At 42.9% G+C, this 5,127-nt stretch overlaps 1 pseudogene; it reads right to left on the bottom strand.

The window, feature by feature from the left end:
- Positions 1 to 353: 353 nt before the first annotated feature.
- On the bottom strand, positions 354 to 2,198 carry LOC127185288 (mitogen-activated protein kinase 3-like; annotated as a pseudogene).
- Between the last annotated feature and the right edge of the window lie 2,929 nt (positions 2,199 to 5,127).

Raw genomic sequence — 5,127 nt, 5'->3', positions numbered from 1 at the left:
CCTCCATATTCAGTGTCCTCCCTGGCCGAGTAGCATAGGTTTTAGAGCCGTCAGAGCCCTACCAGAGCCTGGGCTAGCAGGGGTAGATATGGGCAGATCAGCAGAGATAGGTCCTGAGACCAGGGAGGTGAAGGCAGGGGTGAGGGGTGAGAGGGGCCTGTCTGAAGCAGGAGACCTCAGTAGAGTGAGAGAAGGTGGTCAGGCTCACCCTTTGTCCAACTGGGGCTGCCAGGGTTGGGGTTAAGTAACATTCATTTTCTAACAATCTTCAGAGAAGGGGCAGGTAGGATCAGGGCCAGGTCCCAAGTGGCATTCTTCTCTCCTTAGGGGGCTTTTGGTGCCATTGGATGGAACTAGTCTGTTTCTTGGATGATCAGCTCCTTCAGCTGCATCTTGGGGAGATAATCAAGCTCCATGTCAAAAGTGAACTGCTGGCTGGGCATGGTGGTGCATACTTTTAATCCCAGCACTTGGGAGGTTGAGGTAGGTATAGTTCTGTGAGTTCAAGACCAGCCTGGTCAAAAGAGTGAGTTCCAGTCCCCTAAAGACAAGCCTAAGTAAACCAAACAATAGAAAACCAAAACAGTGAAGGGCTTCTTGGATGCTGACTCATATGTCAGGTCACATACTGCTCCAGGCAGGGCTGAGTCAGGGCCTCCTGCACTGTGATCTACTTGCTGGGTTTGAAGATTAACATCTCGTCCAGCAGGTTAAGAAGTTGTGAAGTCAAATGGGGAAAAAGCGTGGCCTAGGATATCTTGGTGTCAGAAGGCACAGACTGTAGGTAGTTTGGAGCCTCCATATTGATGATACAATTTATGTCATCCTGGAACAGGGAATTTAAGATACACAGAATGTGGTTAAGCTGGTTTAGGCAGTACTTGCCAGGGAAGATAGGCCAGTTGGAGAGCATTTCAGCCAGAATGCTGCCCTCAGACCAGATGCTGATGGATTTGGTGTGGTCCTTGGAGTTAAGTATGGACTCTGGGGCTGGGTACTAGCATGTGGCCACATACCATCAGAATGCCCAACGTAATCATAGTCAGGGGCAGCAATTTAGGCCAAGGCCAAAATTATAGATCTTAAGGTTGCAGGTGATACTGATGAACAGATTGGAGTGTTTCAGGTTCCTGTCAAACACTTTGGCTGAATGGATGTACCAGAGACCCTGTAGGATCTGGTAGATGAAGTAACAGATGTGGTCATTGCTCTTGGGTAGTTTGTACAGGTTTGCTTCTATTGTGCCCTGAAAGATGTAACTATCCCTGATGGCTTTCAGGGTGGGTGCTGGAGGGAATTTCTTTGATGCCTAAGTTGTTCTCATGTGGGGTCTCAGGAAGAGCTGAGTCTCTATCACGTGTGCCATGTTGCTTGGAAGGCAGCTATGCTCACTGCTATACTACCAATGCAACATTGCTCTGATGCTTGAAGGGCTGATCTCTCGATGGCCACTGGTGTCTTGTGCATAAGCAGAGCTAGCCATGGGCATGTGCCCTCGCTGTCCATGCTTTGTGAAGTGCTGCTGGTTTACTGGAATGGTTATAACTTTACCTCTTCTCCCAACATCCCAGGGACAACCTCATTGGATCCCTGGGGTTCTCAACACCTGCCCACTCAAAGCCACCCTAACCTTGAATAATTATCTCAATGTAGGATCTGACAATCTGGGGCCTTCTGTAAGTAGAAATCAAAGAATTCTAGGTGATAATTTTGTTTTAGAAGCCATAGCCAAAACAAGAAGCCTTCCTCATACATCATAATGCACTTACTTGTGTCTTAGCAACTGGCTTCACCAATTTAGAGATAAAAGAAACTGTGTCTACAGAAAACTTCAAGAGGGCCACTTCCTAAGTCTGCATCTGGACCTCTGAATTCACCAAGGTCAGTTGTGTGAAAAGTTGAATGGAGTCTGAATATGCAATAGAAGATGTTAAAAATGGAATATTAGCTCTCCCCATAAAACATTTCTGAGAAAAATCTGGAGTCTTTATAGTTGGGAGTGTGGTGATAATGAGATAAAATCTATATGTTTTCTTGCTGGTTCTGCTCAATAGTAACTATTCTGCACAATTACTAAAGTTAAATCTGTGGGATGTGTTCTAGTTTCATTCTGTTGCTGTGATAAAACACCCTGACTGCCAGCAACACAAAGGAGAAAGGGCTGGTTTGGCTTACACTTCCAGGTCATAATCTGTCATTGAGGGTCAGGGCAGGAACTTAAGCAGGGATGTTACTTGCTGACTGGCTCTGTGGCTCACGCAGAAGCTAATGCTTAACTAGATTAATTATATGGTTCAGGACCACTTGCCTAGGGATGGTACACCCCCCCCCCCACACACATTGGGCTTGGCCCTCCTACATCAATTAACAATCAAGATAAACCCTCACTAAAACCCCCTCAGGTCAATTTGATCTAGGCAGTTCCTCAATTGAGGTTATTGAGGTTTCTCTGAGATGACTCTAGGTGATGTCAATTTGATAGATAAAGCTAACTATATGCCTTATAAATTTCAAAACATTATGCAGTGGGGTAAGGTGGTACACAGCTGTAATTCTAGCACTTGGAAGGCAGAGACAGGCAGATCTTTGTGAGTTTGAGGCCAGCCTGGTCTACAAAGCAAGTCCAGGACAGCCAAGGCTATACAGAAAAACCCTGTCTTGAAAGAAACAAAACAAAAGAAAAAGCATAATGCAAATGGAATAATATATTATAATCCTGGTATGTGGCACTTTTCTGGTATTGATATTTTAAATTTTAAATGGCTTATTACCATATATTAATTATAGTTAATAATGGGCTTATTATGACTTCATACATGAATATGATGTAAAGCAAGACACTGACAAACTCAAAGGTGAAGGCAATGAGTAGCTCAACCCAAGCAGTGAAATGTATAGAGAAACGTAACCCTGCTAGGTTGCTGGGAGTAGATTTAGTCAATTGAGAATAATCCTTGAGTTTGACAGCTGGAGCCCGAGGTCAGCATGGGCCACCTATCTGCCACTCACAGATAGAGAGCCTCAAGTTTCTGTGGCCCCAGAGATCTACTTGACACTCAGAGCTGCATACTTTCAACGGGGTGATGAATACTTTGAAAGTCTTGAAAATAAGAAAACAGGTCCTCTCTGTTCATATCAACCTTAGTGCTGATTGCTTCTCACATGGGAGGCATCCCCAGATATTAGCCAACCCAAGGTGTGTGATCTGAGGAGTTTCAGAAGGGAAAGAGAAACTGCCTAACTCACAGGCTATAAAGCTAAGTATGGATGACAGAGGCCTTTGGTATGAAAAGAAAGTGAAGGCAACTCTGACATTGGACACTGTCTAGTACAGGTTCAAAACCAGTATGGGCCTTAGCAGAGCCAAGGGATCATGACCCCTCACTCCACCCTGTGCACAGAACTAGCTGCTTCAACATTTCATCATCTTTTTTTCTGTCCCTCATGCTTGTTTGTCTTTTTACTACACTGTCTATACTACTTTTGTGTCATTGGATTAAAACTATGTTTCCAGGGGCTGCAGAGATTGGCTCTGCAGTGAAGAGCACTTTTTACTTTTCAAGAAGACCCAGGTATAGTTCCTAGCACACACATGGTGGGTCATATAATACCACTTCCAGAAGATCCAATGCCCCACCATGGCCTGTGCAGTCACTAGGTATGAATGTTTTGTACACACATACATGCAGGTAAAACATCTGTACATATAAAAAAATCTTAAAAATATGTTTTTAGTTTTTAGTCTTCACACATTCATATGATTTTATTTCCTCACTCTTTGTTAATCTTTCTTCTTTTTTTGGTGGGGTATCGATCAGAGAACACTGTTCAGACATGGGTTTAAGCCAATAGAAAATCTTATTAGCCAACTGGTGATTACACTGGGTGTTTGGGATCCCAATGTAGCACTGAGCCTTTCTCAGGGTGAGCTTTTAAGCACAAAAGTCATGTCCTGGGTTGACATAGTTCACTTAACAAGAACAGTTAGCCAGAAGCAGAACTACAGAGTCCAAAAAAGCAAGGTTAGTACATTTAGAGACTTTCCCAGAACTGTGGACTTTGATGGATTGGGCCTTTGTTTTCGTTTTTTGGCACGTGGTGCTGAGTTTTACAGCCTGAATGGCACTTTCATCATCATGGAGTCCTGCTAAAGTCTGGGGCCCTGTTACCTTTTTTTTTTTTTTGTTCCCTGTGTTTTATTTTATTATACTTTTAGTTGTAGTGTGACTTTATTTTATTGTGCTTTTGGTTTTTTTTTGTTTGCTTTAAAACACCTTAAAGAAAATAGTTTCATCATGTAGCCCAGGCTGGCTTTGAATTGCTATGCAGCCGAATCTGGTCTTTACCTCTTGACCCTCTTGCACCAATACCCCAAACCCTGTTATTACATGTATGTGCCATCATACTTAGCTAAAGAACTCATATTTTGTTATTTTAGTCTCTCATTCACATTTACATAATTTTGTTTTGAAACTTTATTATTGAGAGATATTTTCTTTTAAAATATTCCTTCCTTCTTTCTTTCCTTCCTTCCTAAGATGTGTTTCTGGGCAGTGGTGGTGCACATTTAATCCAGCATTCAGGAGACAGAGACAGGCAACTCTCTGAGTTCGAGGCCAGCCTGCTTTACAGAGCAAGTTCTAGGACAGCCAAAGCTACACAGAGAAACCCTGTTTCAAAAAAGCAAACAACAAAAAGATTTATTTGTTTTTATTTTATATAGATGAGGGTATGTATATTCACATTATGTGTGCTCAGTGCCTGCAGAGGCCAGAAGAGGGCATCATATCCCCTGGAACTAGAGTTGTGAGGGTTGTGAACCAGCGTGTGGGTTCTGGGAACTGAACTCTGGGAGCCATCTCTGCAGCCCTATTTTTTTTAATATATTATTTCTAATCTCTTGCTGTTTTCTCTTTACTTCCTAGGTTTTTACACCCCTCTTCTATATTTTTTAAGACTTTTTAGCACATTATTAATTTATTCATATTACATCTCAATGGTTATCCCCTCCCTTGTATCCTCCAATTTCTCCCTCCCTCCAATTTTCCCCTTACTCCCCTCCCCTATGACTGTGACTGAGGGGGACTACCTCCCCCTGTATATGCTCATAGGGTATCAAGTCTCTTC

This window comes from Acomys russatus, chromosome X (genome assembly GCF_903995435.1).
Source record: "Acomys russatus chromosome X, mAcoRus1.1, whole genome shotgun sequence".
Taxonomy (NCBI): domain Eukaryota; kingdom Metazoa; phylum Chordata; class Mammalia; order Rodentia; family Muridae; genus Acomys; species Acomys russatus.
Note: the sequence above shows the minus strand (reverse complement) of the source record. Positions and strands in the feature narration are given on the sequence as shown.